We start from the raw sequence: 25480 nt of genomic DNA, 5'->3' as shown, positions 1-25480 counted from the left end.
TACATACCACACTGTATCTTAGTGTTTATAGTGTACATACCACACTGTATCTTAGTGTTTATAGTGTACATACCACACTGGATCTGACAGTGTTTATAGTGTACATACCACACTGGATCTGACAGTGTTTATAGTGTACATACCACACTGTATATGACAGTGTTTATAGTGTACATACCACACTGGATCTGACAGTGTTTATAGTGTACATACCACACTGGATCTGACAGTGTTTATAGTGTACATACCACACTGGATCTGACAGTGTTTATAGTGTACATACCACACTGGATCTGACAGTGTTTATAGTGTACATACCACACTGGATCTGACAGTGTTTATAGTGTACATACCACACTGGATCTGACAGTGTTTATAGTGTACATACCACACTGGATCTGACAGTGTTTATAGTGTACATACCACACTGTATCTTAGTGTTTATAGTGTACATACCACACTGGATCTGACAGTGTTTATAGTGTACATACCACACTGGATCTGACAGTGTTTATAGTGTACATACCACACTGGATCTGACAGTGTTTACATACCACACTGGATCTGACAGTGTTTATAGTGTACATACCACAGTGGATCTGACAGTGTTTATAGTGTACATACCACACTGGATCTGACAGTGTTTATAGTGTACATACCACACTGGATCTGACAGTGTTTATAGTGTACATACCACACTGGATCTGACAGTGTTTATAGTGTACATACCACACTGGATCTGACAGTGTTTATAGTGTACATACCACACTGGATCTGACAGTGTTTATAGTGTACATACCACAGTGGATCTGACAGTGTTTATAGTGTACATACCACACTGGATCTGACAGTGTTTATAGTGTACATACCACACTGGATCTGACAGTGTTTATAGTGTACATACCACACTGTATCTGACAGTGTTTATAGTGTACATACCACACTGGATCTGACAGTGTTTATAGTGTACATACCACACTGTATCTGAGTGTTTATAGTTACATACCACACTGGATCTGACAGTGTTTATAGTGTACATACCACACTGGATCTGACAGTGTTTTATAGTGTACATACCACACTGGATATGACAGTGTTTATAGTGTACATACCACACTGGATCTGACAGTGTTTATAGTGTACATACCACACTGGATCTGACAGTGTTTATAGTGTACATACCACACTGGATCTGACAGTGTTTATAGTGTACATACCACACTGGATCTGACAGTGTTTATAGTGTACATACCACACTGGATCTGACAGTGTTTATAGTGTACATACCACACTGGATCTGACAGTGTTTATAGTGTACATACCACACTGGATCTGACAGTTTTTATAGTGTACATACCACACTGTATCTTAGTGTTTATAGTGTACATACCACACTGGATCTGACAGTGTTTATAGTGTACATACCACACTGGATCTGACAGTGTTTATAGTGTACATACCACACTGTATCTAATAGTGTTTATAGTGTACAGTGTGTTTATAGTGTACATACCACACTGGATCTGACAGTGTTTATAGTGTACATACCACACTGTATCTTAGTGTTTTATAGTGACATACCACACTGGATCTGACAGTTTATAGTGTACATACCACACTGGGATCTGACAGTGTTTATAGTGTACATACCACACTGTATCTAATAGTGTTTATAGTGTACATACCACACTGGATCTAATAGTGTTTATCATACCACACTGTATCAGTAGTTTTATAGTGTACATACCACACTGGATCTGACAGTGTTTATAGTGTACATACCACACTGTATCTTAGTGTTTATAGTGTACATACTGTATCTTAGTGTTTATAGTGTACATACCACACTGGATCTGACAGTGTTTATAGTGTACATACCACACTGGATCTGACAGTGTTTATAGTGTACATACCACACTGTATATGACAGTGTTTATAGTGTACATACCACACTGGATCTGACAGTGTTTATAGTGTACATACCACACTGGACAGTGTTTAGTGTTTACCACACTGGATCTGACAGTGTATAGTGTACATACCACACTGGATCTGACAGTGTTTATAGTGTACATACCACACTGGATCTGACAGTGTTTATAGTGTACATACCACACTGGATCTGACAGTGTTTATAGTGTACATACCACACTGGATCTGACAGTGTTTATAGTGTACATACCACACTGTATCTTAGTGTTTATAGTGTACATACCACACTGGATCTGACAGTGTTTATAGTGTACATACCACACTGGATCTGACAGTGTTTATAGTGTACATACCACACTGGATCTGACAGTGTTTATAGTGTACATACCACACTGGATCTGACAGTGTTTATAGTGTACATACCACAGTGGATCTGACAGTGTTTATAGTGTACATACCACACTGGATCTGACAGTGTTTATAGTGTACATACCACACTGGATCTGACAGTGTTTATAGTGTACATACCACACTGTATCTGACAGTGTTTATAGTGTACATACCACACTGTATCTGACAGTGTTTATAGTGTACATACCACACTGGATCTGACAGTGTTTATAGTGTACATACCACACTGGATCTGATAGTGTTTATAGTGTACATACCACACTGGATCTGACAGTGTTTATAGTGTACATACCACCCTGTATCTGACAGTGTTTATAGTGTACATACCACACTGTATCTTAGTGTTTATAGTGTACATACCACATGTGGATTTGTGTCAATATACCTGCAGTTGAAGTCGGTAGTTCACATGCACTGTTGTGCTCAAAATATATCTTTATTTTTAAAAAGCCACAGGGTCAACCCAATGTGCAAAATATAAAGTACTCAGGAAATTGTAGGAGATATTCCTCTCAGGAAAACAATGTACGACATAGACAAAAGGCAGAGGGGATCCCATCATATATACAGTTGGAAGATTACATACACTGAGGTTGGAGTCATTAAAACTCGTTTTTCAACCACTCCACATATTTCTTGTTAACAAACTATAGTCTTGGCAAGCCGGTTAGGATACCTACTTTGTGCATGACACAAGTCATTTTTCCAACAATTGTTTACAGACAGTCTATTTCACTTATAATTCAATGTATCACAATTTCAGTGGGTCAGACATTTACATACACTAAGTTGACTGAGCCTTTAAACAGAAAATTTCACAAAATGATGTCATGGCTTTAGAAGCTTCTGATAGGCCAATTCCCATACTTTGAGTCAATTGGAGGTGTACCCGTGGATGTATCCCAAGGCCTACCTTCAAACTCAGTGCCTCTTTGCTTGAAATCATGGGAAAATCAAAATAAATCAGCCAAGACCTCAGAAATACAATTGCAGACCTCTGCAAGTCTGGTTCATCCTTGGGAGCAATTTCCAAATGCCTGAAGGTACCACGTTCATCTGTACAAAAAATAGAACGCAAATATAAACACCATGGGACCACGCAGCCGTCATACCGCTCAGGAAGGAGACGCGTTCTGTCTACTGAGATGAACGTATTCAGTGCGAAGAAAGTGCAAATCAATCCCAGAACAACAGCAAAGGACCTTGTGAAGATGCTGGAGGAAACAGTTACAAAAGTATCTGTTTCCACAGTAAAAACATGTCCTATATCGACATAACCTGAAGGGCCGCTCACCAAGGAAGAAGCCGCTGCTCCAAAACCGCCAGAAAAAAGCCAGACTTCGGTTTGCAACGGCACATGGGGACAAAGGTCCTACTTTTTGGAGAAATGTCCTCTGGTCTGATGAAACAAAAATATAACTGTTTGGCCATAATGTCCATCGTTATGTTTGGAGGAAAAATGGGCAGGCTTGCAAGCCGAAGAACACCATCCCAACCGTGAAGCATGGAGGTGACAGCATCATGTTGTGGGGGTGCTGTGTGTCAGGAGAGACTGGTGCACTTCATGTTTAGATGGCATCATGAGAAGTAAAATTATGTGGATATATTGATCTAACATCTCGAGACATCAGTCAGGAAGTTGAAGCTTGGTTCAAATGGATCTTCCAAATGGACAATGACCCCAAGCATACTTCCAAAGTTGTGAAAAATGGCTTAAGGACAACAAAGTCAAGGTATTGGAGTGGCCATCACAAAGCCCTGACCTTAATCCTATAGAAAGTGTGTTGGCAGAACTGAAAAAGCGTGTGCGAGCAAGGGAGATTACAAACCTGACTCAGTTACACCAGCTCTGTCAGGAGGAATTGGCCAAAATTCTCCCAACTGTGGGAAGCTTGTGGAAGGCTACCCGAAACGTTTGACCCAAGTTAAACAATTTAATGGCAATGCTACCAAATACTAATTGAGTGTATGTAAACTTCTGACCCACTGGGAATGTATTGAAAGAAATAAAGCTTGTCTAAATCATTCTCTCTACTATTATTCTGACATTCTACATTCTTAAATTAATGTGGTGATCCTAACTGACCTAAGAAGGGGAATTGTGACTCTGATTAAATGTCAGGAATTGAAAACTGAGTGTAAAAGTATTTGGCTAAGGTGTATGTAAACTTCTTGACTTCAACTGTATATATCTGTATATTCTGATTATTGTCTGTCTGTATATTCTGTTTGTCTGTGTGTTCTGTTTATTGTCTGTGTGTTCTGTTTATTGTCTGTGTGTTCTGTTTGTCTGTGTGTTCTGTTTATTGTCTGTGTGTTCTGTTTGTCTGTAGATTCTGTTTATTGTCTGTGTGTTCTGTTTATTGTCTGTGTGTTCTGTTTATTGTCTGTGTGTTCTGTCTGTCTGTAGATTCTGTTTGTCTGTAGATTCCGTTTGTCTGTAGATTCCGTTTGTCTGTAGATTCCGTTTGTCTGTAGATTCCGTTTGTCTGTAGATTCTGTTTGTCTGTAGATTCTGTTTGTCTGTAGATTCTGTTTGTCTGTAGATTCTGTTTGTCTGTAGATTCTGTTTGTCTGTAGATTCCGTTTGTCTGTAGATTCCGTTTGTCTGTAGATTCTGTGTGTCTGTAGATTCTGTGTGTCTGTAGATTCTGTTTGTCTGTAGATTCTGTTTGTCTGTAGATTCTGTTTGTCTGTAGATTCTGTTTGTCTGTAGATTCTGTTTATCTGTAGATTCTGTTTATTGCCTGTGTACTCTGCTTGTTGTCTGTATATTATTTTAATTGGCTGTCTGTACATTCTGTTTATTGTCTGTAGATTCTGTTTATTGCCGGTGTATTCTGTTTGTTGTTTTTTGGCAGTACCATTTAACATTTACATTTAAGTCATTTAGCAGACGCTCTTATCCAGAGCGACTTACAAATTGGTGCATTCACCTTATGACATCCAGTGGAACAGTAGTGCATCTAAATCTTTTAAGGGGGTGAGAGGGATTACTTTATCCTATCCTAGGTATTCCTTAAAGAGGTGGGGTTTCAGGTGTCTCCGGAAGGTGGTGATTGACTCCGCTGTCCTGGCGTCGTGAGGGAGTATGTTCCACCATTGGGGGCCAGAGCAGCGAACAGGTTTGACTGGGCTGAGCGGGAACTGTACTTCCTCAGTGGTAGGGAGGCGAGCAGGCCAGAGGTAGATGAACGCAATGCCCTTGTTTGGGTGTAGGGCCTGATCAGAGCCTGGAGGTACTGAGGTGCCGTTCCCCTCACAGCTCCGTAGGCAAGCACCATGGTCTTGTAGCGGATGCGAGCTTCAACTGGAAGCCAGTGGAGAGAGCGGAGGAGCGGGGTGACGTGAGAGAACTTGGAAGGTTGAACACCAGACGGGCTGCGCGTTCTGGATGAGTTGTAGGGGTTTAATGGCACAGGCAGGGAGCCCAGCCAACAGCGAGTTGCAGTAATCCAGACGGGAGATGACAAGTGCCTGGATTAGGACCTGCGCCGCTTCCTGTGTGAGGCAGGGTCGTACTCTGCGGATGTTGTAGAGCATGAACCTACAGGAACGGGCCACCGTTGATGTTAGTTGAGAACGACAGGGTGTTGTCAGGATCACGCCAAGGTTCTTAGCGCTCTGGGAGGAGGACACAATGGAGTTGTCAGCCGTGATGGCGAGATCATGGAACGGGCAGTCCTTCCCGGGAGGAAGAGCAGCTCCGTCTTGCCGAGGTTCAGCTTGAGGTGGTGATCCGTCATCCACACTGATATGTCTGCCAGACATGCAGAGATGTGATTCGCCACCTGGTCATCAGAAGGGGGAAAGGAAGATTAATTGTGTGTCGTCTGCATAGCAATGATAGGAGAGACCATGTGAGGTTATGACAGAGCCAAGTGACTTGGTGTATAGCGAGAATAGGAGAGGGCCTAGAACAGAGCCCTGGGGGACACCAGTGGTGAGAGCACGTGGTGTGGAGACGGATTCTCGCCACGCCACCTGGTAGGAGCGACCTGTCAGGTAGGACGCAATCCAAGCGTGGGCCGCGCCGGAGATGCCCAACTCGGAGAGGGTGGAGAGGAGGATCTGATGGTTCACAGTATCGAAGGCAGCCGATAGGTCTAGAAGGATGAGAGCAGAGGAGAGAGAGTTAGCTTTAGCAGTGCGGAGCGCCTCCGTGATACAGAGAAGAGCAGTCTCAGTTGAATGACTAGTCTTGAAACCTGACTGATATGGATCAAGAAGGTCATTCTGAGAGAGATAGCGGGAGAGCTGGCCAAGGACGGCACGTTCAAGAGTTTTGGAGAGAAAAGAAAGAAGGGATACTGGTCTGTAGTTGTTGACATCGGAGGGATCGAGTGTAGGTTTTTTCAGAAGGGGTGCAACTCTCGCTCTCTTGAAGACGGAAGGGACGTAGCCAGTGGTCAGGGATGAGTTGATGAGCGAGGTGAGGTAAGGGAGAAGGTCTCCGGAAATGGTCTGGAGAAGAGAGGAGGGGATAGGGTCAAGCGGGCAGGTTGTTGGGCGGCCGGCCGGCTGTCACAAGATGCGAGATTTCATCTGGAGAGAGAGGGGAGAAAGAGGTCAGAGCACAGGGTAGGGCAGTGTGAGCAGAACCAGCGGTGTCGTTTGACTTAGCAAACGAGGATCGGATGTCGTCGACCTTCTTTTCAAAGTGGTTGACGAAGTCATCTGCAGAGAGGGAGGAGGGGGGATTCAAATTCCTTTACATGCAAATGTAGCAGGATGGAACAAGCCTGTACATAGATGCCTGCATATAGATGTCTGTGTGCATCCCAAATGGCAGACTGTTCACTATATAGTGCACTACTTCTGCCCAGGGGCCATAGGGACTAGGATGCGGTTTGTAACACCTCCGTAGTCTCAGAGAACATTATTTAAAAAACATACATTCTAGGCAGAGTTGCAAATAAAAAGCCATATCTCAGACTGGCCAATAAAAAGCCATATCTCAGACTGGCCAATAAAAAGCCATATCTCAGACTGGCCAATAAAAAGAAAAGATTACGACGGGCAAAAGAACACAGACACTGGACAGAGGAACTCTAACCTAGAAGGACAGCATCCCGGAGTCACCTCTTCACTGTTGACGTTGAGACTGGACAGAGGAACTCTAACCTAGAAGGACAGCATCCCGGAGTCACCTCTTCACTGTTGACGTTGAGACTGGACAGAGGAACTCTAACCTAGAAGGCCAGCATCCCGGAGTCACCTCTTCACTGTTGACGTTGAGACTGGACAGAGGAACTCTAACCTAGAAGGACAGCATCCCGGAGTCACCTCTTCACTGTTGACGTTGAGACTGGACAGAGGAACTCTGCCTAGAAGGCCAGCATCCCGGAGTCTCCTCTTCACTGTTGACATTGAGACTGGACAGAGGAACTCTAACCTAGAAGGCCAGCATCCCGGAGTCTCCTCTTCACTGTTGACGTTGAGACTGGACAGAGGAACTCTGCCTAGAAGGCCAGCATCCCGGAGTCTCCTCTTCACTGTTGACATTGAGACTGGACAGAGGAACTCTAACCTAGAAGGCCAGCATCCCGGAGTCACCTCTTCACTGTTGACGTTGAGACTGGACAGAGGAACTCTGCCTAGAAGGCCAGCATCTCGGAGTCGCCTCTTCACTGTTGACGTTGAGACTGGACAGAGGAACTCTGCCTAGAAGGCCAGCATCCCGGAGTCACCTCTTCACTGTTGACGTTGAGACTGGACAGAGGAACTCTGCCTAGAAGGCCAGCATCTCGGAGTCGCCTCTTCACTGTTGACGTTGAGACTGGACAGAGGAACTCTGCCTAGAAGGCCAGCATCCCGGAGTCACCTCTTCACTGTTGACGTTGAGACTGGACAGAGGAACTCTGCCTAGAAGGCCAGCATCTCGGAGTCGCCTCTTCACTGTTGACGTTGAGACTGGACAGAGGAACTCTGCCTAGAATGCCAGCATCCCGGAGTCGCCTCTTCACTGTTGACGTTGAGACTGGACAGAGGAACTCTGCCTAGATGGCCAGCATCCCGGAGTCTCCTCTTCACTGTTGACGTTGAGACTGGACAGAGGAACTCTGCCTAGAAGGCCAGCATCCCGGAGACGCCTCTTCACTGTTGACATTGAGACTGGACAGAGGAACTCTAACCTAGAAGGCCAGCATCCCAGAGTCGCCTCTTCACTGTTGACGTTGAGACTGGACAGAGGAACTCTAACCTAGAAGGCCAGCATCCCAGAGTCGCCTCTTCACTGTTGACGTTGAGACTGGACAGAGGAACTCTAACCTAGAAGGCCAGCATCCCGGAGTCGCCTCTTCACTGTTGACATTGAGACTGGACAGAGGAACTCTAACCTAGAAGGACAGCATCCCAGAGTCGCCTCTTCACTGTTGACATTGAGACTGGACAGAGGAACTCTAACCTAGAAGGCCAGCATCCCAGAGTCGCCTCTTCACTGTTGACGTTGAGACTGGACAGAGGAACTCTAACCTAGAAGGCCAGCATCCCGGAGTCGCCTCTTCACTGTTGACATTGAGACTGGACAGAGGAACTCTAACCTAGAAGGCCAGCATCCCAGAGTCGCCTCTTCACTGTTGACGTTGAGACTGGACAGAGGAACTCTAACCTAGAAGGCCAGCATCCCAGAGTCGCCTCTTCACTGTTGACATTGAGACTGGACAGAGGAACTCTAACCTAGAAGGACAGCATCCCAGAGTCGCCTCTTCACTGTTGACATTGAGACTGGACAGAGGAACTCTAACCTAGAAGGCCAGCATCCCGGAGTCTCCTCTTCACTGTTGATGTTGAGACTGGACAGAGGAACTCTAACCTAGAAGGCCAGCATCCCTTAGTCGCCTCTTCACTGTTGACATTGAGACTGGACAGAGGAACTCTAACCTAGAAGGCCAGCATCCCGGAGTCTCCTCTTCACTGTTGACATTGAGACTGGACAGAGGAACTCTGCCTAGAAGGCCAGCATCCCAGAGTCGCCTCTTCACTGTTGACATTGAGACTGGACAGAGGAACTCTGCCTAGAAGGCCAGCATCCCAGAGTCGCCTCTTCACTGTTGACGTTGAAACGGGTGTTTTGCGTGTACCATTTAATGAAGCTGACAGTTGAGGAGTCTGTTTCCTAAACTAGACACTCTAATGTACTTGTCCTCTTGCTCAGTTGTGCACCGGGGCCTCCCACTCCTCTTTCTATTCTGGTTAGAGACAGTTTGCTCTGTTCTGTGAAGGGAGTAGTACACAGCGTTGTACGAGATCTTCAGTTTCTTGGTAATTTCACGCATTGAATAGCCTTCATTTCTCAGAACAAGAATAGACCGACAAGTTTCAGAGGAAAGTTCTTGGTTTCTGGCCGTTTTGAGCCTGTAATCGAACCCACTAATGCTCCAGATTTTTATTTATTTTTTATTTTACCTTTATTTAACTAGGCAAGTCAGTTAAGAACAAATTCTTATTTTCAATGACGGCCTAGGAACAATGGGTTAACTGCCTGTTCAGGGGCAGAACGACAAATGTGTACCTTGTCAGCTCGGGGGTTTGAACTTGCAACCTTCCGGTTACTAGTCCAACGCTCTAACCACTAGGCTACTCAACCGGTCTAAAGAAGGCCAGTTTTATAATAACATCATTTATTTACTATAACATCATTTTATCAACAAAGTAGACAGTAAAGTGTGACCAGGTTCAGTTGCCAAACATTGTCCAACAATGCAGATAGAAATGCCATGACTACAGCCGACATGACTCCTAGTTCGACATGTCAGAGAGGCATGTTTGTTCTACATAACTTATTTCATAACTTATCTGAATGTTCCCGAAATGTTGTCTCCTCCTCTTACCCCTAATCCTCCTCCCTCCTCTCTTCACAGCAGCCGTGTGTTCAGAGATTAACCTGGGTTACTGCTCTTACCCCTAATCCTCCTCCCTCCTCTCTTCACAGCAGCCGTGTGTTCAGAGATTAACCTGGAGTTACTCCTCTTACCCCTAATCCTCCTCCCTCCTCTCTTCACAGCAGCCGTGTGTTCAGAGATTAACCTGGGTTACTCCTCTTACCCCTAATCCTCCTCCCTCCTCTCTTCACAGCAGCCGTGTGTTCAGAGATTAACCTGGGTTACTCCTCTTACCCCTAATCCTCCTCCCTCCTCTCTTCACAGCAGCCGTGTGTTCAGAGATTAACCTGGGTTACTGCAACGACCTGGACTACTCCAGGTGAGTCTTCAGGTTACCCTCCCTTACTATAGACCAAGTGTGCATCCCAAATACCACACTATTCCCTATATAGTGCAGTACTTTTGACCAGGACCTATAGGGGGTTTCCTCCCTTACCCTAGGGTGAAAATATTTCCCACATGGAAATGGAAGAGAATCACTTTGTTTGAGAAAAAAACATTACAATATGTTCTCATCTACTTGACTGATTGATTCACTGACTGATCGACAGACCGATTTACTGACTGACTGACTAATTGATTGATTGATTGACCTACTGACTGACTGTTCAAGAGACTGATCGTCAGATCGACCAATCAACCAATTGATCAATTGCTCATCTCCTCTCTCCCCAGGACCATCTTCCCTAACATCCTAGGTCAGCAGTCTCGTCACGAGGTGGAGTCTGGAGCTGAGTACCTCCTCCTCTCTGTGATCCACGGTCTCCTCAACGGGGAGTGTTCCCCCGACATCCGTCTGCTGGGGTGCTCCGTACTCGCCCCGCGCTGCCAAGACCTACCCAGCCCCGCACCTGTCAAGGTGTGTCCCAGCTAGCACATTTAGTTCCAGCCCGCACCCGTCAAGGCGTGTCCCAGCTAGCAAATTTAGTTCAGCCCCACCCCCGTCAAGGCGTGTCCCAGCTAGCACATTTAGTTCCAGCCCCACAACAGTCAAGGTGTCCCAGCTAGCACATTTAGTTTCCAGCCCCCGCCCGTCAGGCGTGTCCCAGCCAGCACATTTAGTTCCAGCCCCACCCCCCGTCCAAGGCGTGTCCCAGCTAGCACATTTAGTTCCAGCCCCACAACCGTCAAGGTGTGTCCCAGCTAGCACATTTAGTTCCAGCTCCACAACAGTCAAGGTGTGTTCCAGTCAGCACATTTAGTTCCAGCCCGCCCCATCAAGGCGTGTCCCAGTTAGCACATTTAGTTCCAGCCCCACAACAGTCAAGGTGTGTTCCAGCTAGCACATTTAGTTCCAGCTCCACAACAGTCAAGGTGTGTCCCAGCTAGCACATTTAGTTCCAGCCCCACAACAGTCAAGGTGTGTCCCAGTTAGCACATTTAGTTCCAGCCCCACAACAGTCAAGGCGTGTCCCAGCCAACACATTTAGTTCCAGCTCCACAACAGTCAAGGCATGTCCCAGTTAGCACATTTAGTTCCAGCCCCACAACAGTCAAGGTTTGTCCCAGCTAGCACATTTAGTTCCAGCCCCACAACAGTCAACGTGTGTTCCAGCTAGCACATTTAGTTCCAGCCCCACAACAGTCAAGGTGTGTGTGCTGGAGGGGTTGGATACAGGATGGGTGTCCATCTCATATGGATTAATACAGTATTCTTCTTCTCCTCATATTCCCCCTTCTTCTTCTTCTTCTTCTTCTCCCCCCTTCTTCTTATTCTTCTTCTTCTCCCCCCTTCTTCTTATTCTTCTTCTTCTCCCCCCTTCTTCTTATTCTACTTCTTCTTCTCCCCCCTTCTTCTTATTCTTCTTCTTCTCCCCTTCTTATTCTCCCCCTTCTTCTTATTCTTCTTATTCTTTTCACCCCTTCTCCCCCTTCTTCTTCTTCCCCCTTCTTCTAAAGTCATGCCGCAGTGCATGTGAGGCGGTGAGGAAGGGGTGTACGTGTTGAGGCATCGACATGGCGTGGCCTTACTTCCTGACTGTGACCGATTCTTCGCCGGCGAACAGGAAGGCTGTCACGACCCGTTGGCCCCGTTAAGAGGTAGCCCTCCCGGAATTGTACATGTTAAAAATAACTTGTTGAATATACAAAAATTACACAATGAGTTTTTACTGTACTGTAACACGAATTGAATTTTTAAAAGCTCTGAGCTGGGTGGGACGTTAGTGTCCCACCTGTCCAACATCCGGTGAAATTGCAGAGAACGAAATTCAAAATACAAATTTGTAATATTAAACATTCATGAAAATACAATTGTCTTACATCGTTTAAAAGCTTAACATCTTGTTTATCCAGCTGCTTTGTCAGATTTCAAAAAGGCGTTACGGCGAAAGCATACTATGCAATTATTATCTGAGGACAGCCGACCCGCGTACAAAAGCATTGGAAACATTTTCCAAACAATCAAAGGCATCACGGAAGTCAGAACTAGTGATAAAATAAATCACTTACCTTTGAAGATCTTCTTCTGTTTGCAATCACACGGGTCCCAGCTACATAACAAATTGTCCTTTTGTTCGATAAAGTCCTTTATTATATCCCCAAAATATGGCAGTTTTAGTTGGCGCGCTTGACTGAGTAATCCACCGGTTACCCTCATTCAAAATGCATACAAATGAACCTGAAATTTCATCCAAACAAGTCAAACAACGTTTCTAATAAATCCTCAGGTGCCCTAATATGTAAATAAATGATACAATTTAAGACGGAGAATAGTGTGTTCATTACCAGAGATAAATAAGGAAGTGCCCGCCCTCACCGACGCACGCCACAACACTACAGCCAAAATGGAAGCCACCTAGAAAAACTACAAATTCTAGCTCATTTATCAAAAAACATGCCTGAATCTCTTTCTAAAAACTGTTGACATCTACTGGAAGCCCTAGGAACTGCAATCTGGGAGGTATTCCATTGATTTTCCCATAGACAGCCATTCTAAATGATGTCATCATCCCCCCCAAAATAAATTCCCGATGGATTCACCTCAGGTTTTCGCCTTTAACAGTTTCTGAAACTTTAGAGTGTTTTCTATCCAATACCACCAATTATATGCATATCCTAGCTTCTGAGCCTGAGTAACAGGCAGTTTACTTTGGGTACCTCATTCATCCAAACTTCGGAATACTGCCCCCTAGCCCAAAGAGGTTTTAACATGTTAAACACGCATTCTACCCTGTCTTACAAAATAAGAGTCTTTAATGTATTGTTACACAAATAGAATTTTAACACGTCAAACATACATTCTACCTTGTCTTAGCATTCACAAATACCTGAAAAGCTAGTTAGGATATAGTGCATTTTTAGTTCCTAAATACATTACAAATATATTTGAAAGAGCTTATCAAGTATAATGAAAATCGGAACAATCGTAATGTGTGTCCGCCCCTTTAAAAAAGTTTATGTTAGCTTAAAATGACCCAAATCTAACTGCCTGTAACTCAGGCCTCAAGCAAGGATTTGCATGGTCTTGGTATCATTTGAAAGGAAACACTTTCAAGTTTATGGAAATGTGAAAGGAATGTCATTCAATATAACACAGTAGATCTGGTAAAAGACAATACAAAGAAAATACCAACCATTTTTTTTGTACCATCATCTTTGAAATGCAAGAGAAAGGCCATAATGTAATTATTCCAGCCCGGCTGCAATTTAGATTTTGGCCACTAGATGGTATTAGTGTGTGTGCAACGTTTTAGACTGATCCAATGAACCATTGCATTTCTGTTCAAAATGTTGTTTTTATTAATAATAACTTTTCATTATCAAAATTGTGCACACTCTTGAAACAATCGCATGGTATTCTTTCACTGTGCTCATGTAAATTGGACAGTGCAGTTAGCTTAAATTCTTGTTAATCTTTCTGCCAATATCAGATGTCTATGTCCTGGGAAATGTTCTTAGTTATTTACAACCTCATGCTAATCGCATGAGTCTACGTTAGCTCAACCGTCCCGTGGATGGGACACTGATCCCGAAGAGGTTCTTTAAAATGTGTTTCAGAAAACCAATTACGATCAATTCAGCTAACCCCCCTCCTCCTTTCGCCCTCTCCCTCTCAGCCAGACAGGAAGTGGCTTTCTCCAACCTGTCTCCAGACGAACCCTCCACCATCATTCAGTTCACGTACCACTCCAACGCCCAGATGTACAGCGTTCTGAAGAGGACTGCTGCCAAGTGCTCTCACATCTCCCGCACCTACAGGTACTGGCTGTTGTCTGCTGCTGTTTACTTGGACAGGAAATACAACCTCAAGGGGATGAATAAACTACTGATCTCTGTATCTATATATCTACAGTATCGGACGCAGCACGGAGGGGAAAGACCTCCTGGCCATAGAGTTCACAGACAACCCCGGAGGGCATGAACTGTGTGAGTGTGTAACGATTTAAGGTGGAGTGATTTCTGGGGTTTGAACTGCACAGCAATGGGGCAAGTGAGCTAGGGAGCCCATTGGTACAGGGCTAGTTTAGGACCTCCTGTGTCTTAAAGCCTATTGGTACAGGGCTAGTTCAGTATCTCCTGTTTATTAAAGCCTATTGATACAGGGCTAGTTGAGGACATCCTGTTAATTAAATCCTATTGGTACAGGGCTAGTTTAGGACCTCCTGTGTCTTAAAGCCTATTGGTACAGGGCTAGTTGAGGACCTCCTGTGTCTTAACCTCTTCAGTCGACCCTCTACTTTTTTGAACATTCTGTTAAAAATCGCGCAACATTTCAGCGCCCTGCTACTCATGCCAGGAATATAGTATATGCATTTGCTTAGTCTGTGTGGATAGAAAACACTCAGACGTTTAAAAAACTGGTTAAATCACTGCTGTGGCTTTACCAGAACGGCATTTACATCGAAAAGCACAGGAAAAACTGATCACTGAAAATGGGAAAATATATCCATGCGCTAATTGATCCCATTGATAAAGGTGAACAACAATTAATTGACTGAGGTTGCAGTACCTACAGCTTCCACACGGTGTCTAGAGTCTTGTCATTTCCCTTCGAGTTTTTTCTTGGTCAAACACATGCAGGACACCGTATCTAATCCGGTCTAGGACCGGATATTTTCGTTGAGTTTCTAGCCGGACATTATTCCAGACGGACAGCTAATGATCTTTACATCGCCTCCTGATGAATTTTATCGCTTATTAACGTTTACTAATACCTAAAGTTGCATTACAAACGTATTTCGAAGTGTTTTGTGAAAGTTTATCGTCGACTTTTTGAATTTAAAAAAATGACGTTACGTTTTGAAACGATGTTTTTTTCGTTTATCACACAGTCTACATATAACGATATCTAGGCTTTATATCACATTTACATTTAAGTCATTTAGCAGACGCTCTTATCCAGAGCGACTTACAAATTGACCGATTATATGGACCGATTTAATCGAAATAAAGACCCAAATAGTGTTTATGGGACATCTAGGAGTGCCAACAAAGAAGATGGTGAAAGGTAATGAATGTTTTCTATTTTATTGTGCGGTTTGTGTAACGCCGAAATGCTAATTATTTTGTTTACGTCCCCTGTGGGTCTTTTGGGGTGTTGCATGCTATCAGATAATAGCTTCTCATGCTTTCGCCGAAAAGCATTTTAAAAATCTGACTTGTTGCCTGGATTCACAACGAGTGTAGCTTTAATTTGATACCCTGCATGTGTATTTTAATGAACTTTTGAGTTTTAACTAATACTATTAGCATTTAGCGTAGCGCATTTGCATTTCCAGAGCTCTAGTTGGGACGCAAGCGTCCCGAGTAGAAGCAACAGGTTAAAGCCCATTGGTCCAGGGCTAGTTCAGTATCTCCTGTGTCTTAAAGCCTATTGGTACAGGGCTAGTTGAGGACCTACTGTGTCTTAACATCTTCTAAAGTGAACTTTGACACAGGTTTTGTCTTGAGCAATTCCTTTCCTGTGTCTCTCACCCCCTCCCTTCCTCCCCCGTCTCTCCCTCTCCCTCCCCCACCTCCCCCATCTCCCCCACCTCCCCCTCCTCAGTGGAACCGGAGATCAAGCTGGTTGGCAACATGCATGGCAAACGGGTCCTGGGTCGTCAGTTGCTGCTCTACCTGGCCCAGTACCTGTGTTCAGTATCTCCTTGGCAACCAGCGTATCCAGACGCCGTAAACACCACGCGCATCCACATCCTGGCATCCATGAACCCCGACGGTTACGAGCTGGCGGCCGCCGAGGTAGAGGATAGCAACGACCCGGAACAACAACCACACCACGACCAGGAAGTAAATCATGAATAAAAAAACGTCGAAGCCGGGACCAACCAACCGCTGCGTAGAGATAGAAAGAGGCCACGCCTCCTATCTTCTCCATTTTAGAATCTGTGACAGCAAGTGTTGGGGCACTCTCTTTCTAAGCCTTGCCCCTTTTCCAACTGCCTATCATCTACCTGAGCTCTCCTATTGGTTCAGCCCCTCCCACTACCAGAGAGACAGAGTGATAGTGTCCTTAACCAATCAACAAGAGCAGTCGGTTAGACTGTTGTCATGGAAACGCAGTGCCATTTTTTTTGTAACTGTTTAAGGTCTAAGAAGTAACACTGCTAGAAATCTCAAAACGTTTTTCTTAAAATAACAAATTTAACAAATATATTTTTAATAGATAGAACGTCTAGTCGTTGTTTTTCCCAACAGCTGGCAGTGGGAAGCTCTATTGTCTTTATAATCATCTTTTCAAACAACCGAGTGATTTCTGGGCTATCTTCTTCACACAAACAGCATGTCCTGTCACTATAGACACCCTGGTTCGATATCCAGGCTGTATCACTACCCGGCTGTGATGGGGAATCCCATAGGGCGGCACATAATTGGCCCAGCGTCGTCCGGGTTCGGACGGTGTAGGCCGTCATTTTAAATAAGAATGTGTTCTTCACTGACTTGCCTAGTAAAATAAAGGTTTAAATTTAAAATGTTCTCCCCAGACGGATTACATAGTCTGTCCCTAAATTACTTCCTGTATAGGGAACGATCATGTGACTTGACTGGGAAAATCTCTGGGCCCTCTTCTGGGTCACATGGTCAACAAAACACTCCTGACCTCTTATATTCATCCTATCCAATCACATTCTTCTAACCGACATGACTTCCCATGTCTTCCCATTACCCACAATGCTTCACTCTTCACTCCTTCCCGTAATGCTCCTGCAGGAGTCATGGGTGTTGAACCATGTCTAGGGTCACGACCTTTACCCTCTGTGTGTGTTTCTACATCTGTGTGTTTGTGTAGGGTCACGACCTTTACCCTCTGTGTGTGTTTGTGTAGGGCCACGAGCTCAACGGTTGGACGGTGGGTCGCACCAACGCTCAGAACCTAGACTTGAACCGGAACTTTCCTGACCTCACGTCTATCCTCTACCGGAATCGCAGGATCAAACGGTTCCGCACAGACCACATCCCCATCCCAGACTCTTACTGGTTTGGTAAGGTATGTAATATCAACATCTCGCTACACTGGTGTCGGTAGTGGGATGGCGCCAGTGAGGCCATCGGAGAGGTGTGTACACATGAGTGATGTAACTAGCTTCTCTATAGCAAGTCCCTCAGGTGTAGGTACCTCTTCGATGGTATGGGAACTTAGCCTTCTGTTGATGTGGGAAAGTATAGGACATTCCTACTGTACAGGACATTCCTACTGTTTTGGTAAGGTACAGGACATTCCTACTGTTTTGGTAAGATACAGGACATTCCTACTGTACAGGACATTCCAACTGTTTTGGTAAGATACAGGACATTCCTACTGTACAGGACATTCCTACTGTTTTGGTAAGATACAGGACATTCCTACTGTTTTGGTAAGATACAGGACATTCCTACTGTTTTGGTAAGGTACGGGACATTCCTACTGTTTTGGTAAGATACAGGACATTCCTACTGTTTTGGTAAGATACAGGACATTCCTACTGTTTTGGTAAGATACAGGACATTCCTACTGTTTTGGTAAGGTACAGGACATTCCTACTGTTTTGGTAAGATACAGGACATTCCTACTGTTTTGGTAAGATACAGGACATTCCTACTGTTTTGGTAAGGTACAGGACATTCCTACTGTTTTGGTAAGGTACAGGACATTCCTACTGTTTTGGTAAGATATAGGACATTCCTACTGTTTTGGTAAGGTACAGGACATTCCTACTGTTTTGGTAAGATACAGGACATTCCTACTGTTTTGGTAAGGTACAGGACATTCCTACTGTTTTGGTAAGGTACAGGACATTACTACTGTACAGGACATTCCTACTGTTTTGGTAAGGTACAGGACATTACTACTGTACAGGACATTCCTACTGTTTTGGTAAGGTACAGGACATTACTACTGTACAGGACATTCCTACTGTTTTGGTAAGGTACAGGACATTCCTACTGTTTTGGTAAGGTACAGGACATTCCTACTGTTTTGGTAAGGTACAGGACATTCCTACTGTTTTGGTAAGATATGTTATAGGGGTGTCCAGAGTTTTAGACAAAACCAGTTTTGTAAGGGAAATGTGTAATTATCCTCATCTCCTCTCCTCTCCTCTCCTCTCATCTCCTCTCCTCTCCTCTCCTCTCCTCTCCTCTCCTCTCCTCTCCTCTCTCAGGTAGCGTCAGAGACCTATGCAGTGATGAAGTGGATCAGGTCTGTGCCGTTTGTCCAGTCTGCGAGCCTCCATGGCGGAGAGCTGGTGATCTCTTATCCCTTTGACTTCTCTAGACACCTCCATGAAGAGAGGATGTTCTCCCCTACACCTGATGAACAGGTACCCTGTCCTGTAATACACCTGATGAACAGGTACCCTGTCCTGTCCTACACCTGACCAACAGGTACCCTGTCCTGTAATACACCTGATGAACAGGTAGCCTGTCCTGTAAACAGGAACACCAGGTACCTGATGAACAGGTAACCTGTCCTGTAATACACCTGATGAACAGGTAACCTGTCCTGTAATACACCTGATGAACAGGTAACCTGTCCTGTAATACACCTGATGAACAGGTACCCTGTCCTGTCCAATACCTGACCAACAGGTACCCTGTCCAGTAATACACCTGATGAACAGGTACCCTGTCCTGTCCAATACCCTGACCAACAGGTACCCTGTCCAATACCTAATACACCTGATGAACAGGTACCCTGTCCTGTCTACACCTGATGAACAGGTACCCTGTCCTGTCCTATACCTGATGAACAGGTACCTGTCCTACCCCTGATGAACAGGTGTCCTACACCTGATGAACAGGTAACCCGTCCTGTCCTCCACCTGACCAACAGGTACCCTGTTCTGTCCTCCACCTGACCAACAGGTGCCCTGTCCTGTCCTACACCTGACCAACAGGTGCCCTGTCCTGTCCTACACCTGACCAACAGGTGCCCTGTCCTGTCCTACACCTGACCAACAGGTACCCTGTCCTGTCCTCCACCTGACCAACAGGTACCCTGTCCTGTCCTACACCTGACCAACAGGTACCCTGTCCTGTCCTACACCTGACCAACAGGTACCCTGTCCTGTCCTACACCTGACCAACAGGTACCCTGTCCTGTCCTACACCTGACCAACAGGTACCCTGTCCTGTCCTACACCTGACCAACAGGTACCCTGTCCTGTCCTACACCTGACCAACAGGTACCCTGTCCTGTCCTCCACCTGAACAAAAGGTACCCTGTCCTGTCCTACACCTGACCAACAGGTACCCTGTCCTGTCCTACACCTGATGAACAGGTGTCCTGTCCTACACCTGACCAACAGGTACCTGTCCTGTAATACACCTGATGAACAGGCACCTTGTCCTGTAATACACCTGACGAACAGGCACCTTGTCCTGTAATACACCTGACAAATAGGTACCCTGTCCTGTCCTACACCTGACCAACATGTACAATGTCCTGTCCTCCACCAGACCAACATGTACCCTGTCCCGTCCTCCACCTGACCAACATGTACCCTGTCATGTCCTACACCTGACCAACAGGTACCCTGTCCTGTCCTCCACCTGACCAACAGGTACCTTGTTCTGTCCTCCACCTGACCAACAGATACCCTGTCCTGTCCTACACCTGATGAACAGGTGTCCTGTCCTACACCTGATGAACAGGTGTCCTGTCCTACACCTGATGAACAGGTGTCCTGTCCTACACCTGATGAACAGGTGTCCTGTCCTACACCTGATGAACAGGTGTCCTGTCCTACACCTGAACAACAGGTACCTTGTCCTGTCCTACACCTGACGAACAGGTACCTTGTCCTGTCCTCCACCTGATGAACAGGTACCCTGTCCTACACCTGACCAACAGGTAACCTGTCCTACACCTGACGAACAGGTACCTTGTCCTGTCCTCCACCTGATGAACGGGACCCTGTCCTCCACCTGACGAACGGGTACCCTGTCCTACACCTGACAAACAGGTACCCTGTCCTACACCTGACCAACAGGTACCGTGTCCTACACCAGACCAACAGGTACCCTGTGCTGTCCTACACGTGACCAACAGGTACCCTGTCCTACACCTGATGAATATGTACCCTGTCCTGTCCTCAACCTGACCAACAGGTAACCTGTCCTACACCTGACCAACAGGTACCCTGTCCTACACCCGACCAACAGGTACCCTGTCCTGTCCTCCACCTGACCAACAGGTACCCTGTCCTGTCCTCCACCTGACCAACAGGTACCCTGTCCTGTCCTCCACCTGACCAACAGGTACCCTGTCCTGTCCTCCACCTGACCAACAGGTACCCTGTCCTGTCCTCCATCTGACCAACAGGTACCCTGTCCTGTCCTACACCTGATGAACAGGTACCCTGTCCTACACCTGACCAGCAGGTACCTGTCCTACACCTGACCAACCTCTACCTGTCCTAAACCTGACCAACAGGTACCCTGTTATACACCGGACCAACATGCACCTGTCCTAAACCTGGCCAACAGGTATCCTGTTCTACACCTGACCAACAGGTACCTGTCCTAAACCTGACCAACGGGTACCTGTCCTAAACCTGACCAACATGTACCTGTCCTAAACCTGGCCAACAGGTACCCTGTCCTAAACCTGGCCAACAGGTACCCTGTCCTAAACCTGGCCAACAGGTACCCTGTTCTAAACCTGGCCAACAGGTACCCTGTCCTAAACCTGGCCAACAGGTACCTGTCCTAAACCTGACCAATGGGTACCTGTCCTAAACCTGACCAACAGGTACCTGTCCTAAACCTGACCAACAGGTACCCTGTCCTAAACCTGACCAACAGGTACCCTGTCCTAAACCTGACCAACAGGTACCTGTCCTAAACCTGACCAACAGGTACCCTGTTCTAAACCTGACCAACAGGTACCCTGTCCTAAACCTGGCCAACAGGTACCCTGTTCTACACCTAGTTTATGTCAGTGGTGAAAACCTCTTCTGTTCCCAGGCCAGAAAATGCCATGTTGTAGAGTGTGACTGTGTTCCTCTCTGCAGGCATTTAAGCAGCTGGCCCGGACATACGCAGACTCTCACGCCAGCATGGCCGACAACAACACAGAGAGGTGATTATATTCCTGGCTATTATTATGAATGATTATATTACCCCCTGTTACATGACCTATATATTGTATATTCTAGGTGTGGAGCGTCCTTCATCCGGAGCGGAGGCATCATCAACGGAGCTCTGTGGTACAGCTTCCCAGGGGACCACGGAACCTTCTAGATCTTCTCCTCGTGTCATTCTGTCTCTCCTCCTCGTGTCATTCTGTCTCTCCTCCTCGTGTCATTCTGTCTCTCCTCTCGTCCTCGTGTCATTCTTACTCTCTCTTCCTCTCCTTCCTCTCCTCCTCTTCTTTTCCTCTCCTCCTCTTCTTTTCCTCTCCTCCTCTCCTCCTCTTCTTTTCCTCTCCTCCTCTCCTCCTCTTCTTTTCCTCTCCTCCTCTTCTTTTCCTCTCCTCCTCTCCTCTCCTCCTCTTCTTTTCCTCTCCTCCTCTCCTCCTCTTCTTTTCCTCTCCCTCCTCTCCTCCTCTCTTCCTTTCCTCCTCTCCTCCTCTTCTCTCTCCTCCTCCTCTTCCTCCCTCCTCCTCTTCCTCTTCCTCCTCTCCTTCTCTCTCCTCCTCTCTCTTCTCTCCTCCTCTTCTTTTCCTCTCCCTCCTCTCCTCCTCTTCTTTTCCTCTCTCTCCTCTCCTCCTCTCTTCCTCTCCTCCTCTCTTCCTCTCCTCCTCCTCTTCTCTCTCCTCTTCCTCTTCCTCTTCCTCTTCCTCTTCCTCCTCTTCCTCCTCCTCTTCTTCCTCCTCCTCCTCTTCTTCCTCCTCCACCTCTTCTCTCTCCTCCTCCTCTTCCTCTCCTCCTCTCTTTCTCTTCTCTCTCCTCCTCCTCTCCTCCTCTCCTCTCTTCCTTTCCTCTCCTCCTCCTCCTCTCTTCCTTTCCTCCTCTCCTCCTCATCTTCTCTCTCCTCCTTCTCTTCCTCCTCCTCTCTTTCTCTTCTCTCTCCTCTTCCTCCTCCTCTCTTCCTTTCCTCCTCTCCTCCTCCTCTTCCTCCTCCTCTCTTTCTCTTCTTCTCTCCTTCTCTTCCTCCTCCTCTCTTCCTTTCCTCCTCTCCTCTCTCCTCCTCATCTTCTCTCTCCTCCTTCTCTTCCTCCTCCTCTCTTTCTCTTCTCTCTCCTCTTCCTCCTCCTCTCTTCCTTTCCTCCTCTCCTCCTCCTCTTCCTCCTCCTCTCTTTCTCTTCTCTCTCCTTCTCTTCCTCCTCCTCTCTTCCTTTCCTCCTCTCCTCTCTCCTCCTCCTCTCTTCCTTTCCTCCTCTCCTCTCTCCTCCTCCTCTCTTCCTTTCCTCCTCTCTTCCTCCTCCTCTCTCCTCCTCTCTTCCTTTCCTCCTCTCCTCCTCTTCTCTCTCTTCCTCTTTTCCACTCCTCCTCTCGTCCTCCTCTCTTCCTCCTCTTTTCTCTCCTCCTCTCCTTAACCTCCCCCTCTTATTCCTGTATCTGTCTGTTAATTCTCAGTACTTGTGTGTCTAGTGTATATATTTACGGTGTGTCCTAACTCTCTATTTCTCCGGTACCGTAGGCATGTCAGACTTTAACTACCTCCACACTAACTGTCTGGAGATTACGGTGGAGCTGGGCTGTGACAAGTTCCCTTCTGAAGAGGAGCTCTACCCAGAGTGGCTCAGGAACAAGGAGGCCCTGCTCAGTTTCATGGAGTCGGTGGGTCTGCCTCTCTATAGCCCAGCGACCAGTCAGCCATTTTGTGCCGTAGTTATACCATAATTTTCTGACCATGTTTAATGTCCTTATCAGTGGTGGCTGGTGGGCAGAGATATAGGAGGACAGCTGGCTCTTTGTAATGGCTGGAATGGAATACATGGAGCTGTATATTGAACACATGGAGAACATGTGTTTGATGTGTCTGATACCGTTCCATTCATTCCAATACAGCCATGTTAAAACTCTCTTAAGGCTCCACCCCCTTTTTTTTTCTCCAAATGTTCGCCTAAAATGACATGCCTAAATCTAACTGCCTGTAGCTCAGGCCCTGAAGCAAGGATATTCATATTCTTGACACCATTTGAAAGGAAACACTTTGAAGATTGTGGAAATGTAGGAGAATATAACACATTAGATCTGGTAAAATATAATACAAAGAAAAAAAACCTGTTCTTTTGTATTTTTTTTACCATCTTTGAAATGCAAGAGAAAGGCCATAATGTATTATTCCAGCCCAGCTGCAATTTAGATGTTGGCCACTAGATGGCATCAGTGTCTGTGCAAAGTTTTAGACTGATCCAATGAACCATTGCATTTCTCTTCAAAATGTTGTATCAAGACTGCCCAAATGTGCCTAACTTGTTTATTAATAACTTTTCATGTTCAAAACTGTAATAGCTATTGTAGATTGGACTTTGTAGTTAGATTAACAAGAATTTAAGCTTCCTGCCAATATCAGATATGTCTATGTCCTGGGAAATGTTCTTATTTAACCACATGCTAAACGCATTAGCCTACATTAGCTCAACCTCATGCTAATCACATTAGCCTACATTAGCTCAACCTCATGCTAATCGCATTAGCCTACATTAGCTCAACCTCATGCTAATCACATTAGCCTACATTAGCTCAACCTCATGCTAATCACATTAGCCTACATTAGCTCAACCTCATGCTAATCACATTAGCCTACATTAGCTCAACCTCATGCTAATCACATTAGCCTACATTAGCTCAACCGTCCCGTGGACGGGACACCGATCCCGAAGAAGTTTTAAGCTGCCGTCCTACTATATATTTCTCCCGCCCACCAGCCTCCACTGACCTTAGCATTCCCTGCCATTCACTGATAGGTTTGCAAATTCCGGAAACTGGGTTTCCAGGAATCCTGGTTGGGAGAATCCTGGAATCCTGGGGGAATGGGAGAATCCAGGAATCCTGGTTGGGAGAATCCTGGAATGAGGGGGAATAAGCCGTATATCCAGATATCCTGGTTGGGAGAATCCTGGAATGAGGGGGGAATAAGCAGTATATCCAGGAATCCTGGTTGGGAGAATCCTGGAATGAGGGGGGAATAAGCAGTATTTCCAGGAATCCTGGTTGGGAGAATCCTGGAATGAGGGGGGAATAAGCAGTATATCCAGGAATCCTGGTTGGGAGAATCCTGGAATGAGGGGGGAATAAGCAGTATATCCAGGAATCCTGGTTGGGAGAATCCTGGAATGAGGGGGAATAAGAGATATCCAGGAATCCTGGTTGGGAGAATCCTGGAATGAGGGGGGAATAAGCCATGTATCCAGGAATCCTGGTTGGGAGAATCCTGGAATGAGGGGGGAATAAGCCATATATCTAGGAATCCTGGTTGGGAGAATCCTGGAATGAGGGGGGAATAAGCAGTATATCCAGGAATCCTGGTTGGGAGAATCCTGGAATGAGGGGGGAATAAGCCATATATCTAGGAATCATGGTTGGGAGAATCCTGGAATGAGGTGGGAATATGCAGTATATCCAGGAATCCTGGTTCGGAGAATCCTGGAATCCTGGTTGGGAGAATCCTGGAATGAGGGGGGAATAAGCAGTATATCCAGGAATCGAGCAACTGAGATTCCTGGAAAACCAGGGAATTTTGTTAAAATAAGCCTGATATTCCCTGATATTCCCTGTCGTTCCTTCTCTTCTCCAGGTCCACAGAGGTATTAAGGGAGTGGTGAAGGATGAAGAGGGCTATGGAATAAAGGGAGCGTCCGTATCTGTCAGGGGAATTCGTAAAGATGTCACCACAGGTAACCACCGTAATAACTGATAGCCATAGTTCCGGATAATGTCTGC

At 45.9% G+C, this 25480-nt stretch overlaps 1 pseudogene; it reads left to right on the top strand.

Annotated features, from left to right (window-relative positions):
* LOC135561733 (carboxypeptidase Z-like) overlaps positions 1-25480 on the top strand; it is a 42256-nt pseudogene that overhangs the window by 8475 nt on the left and 8301 nt on the right.

The sequence above is a fragment of the Oncorhynchus nerka genome, linkage group LG18, assembly GCF_034236695.1.
Source record: "Oncorhynchus nerka isolate Pitt River linkage group LG18, Oner_Uvic_2.0, whole genome shotgun sequence".
NCBI lineage: Eukaryota > Metazoa > Chordata > Actinopteri > Salmoniformes > Salmonidae > Oncorhynchus > Oncorhynchus nerka.
Note: the sequence above shows the minus strand (reverse complement) of the source record. Positions and strands in the feature narration are given on the sequence as shown.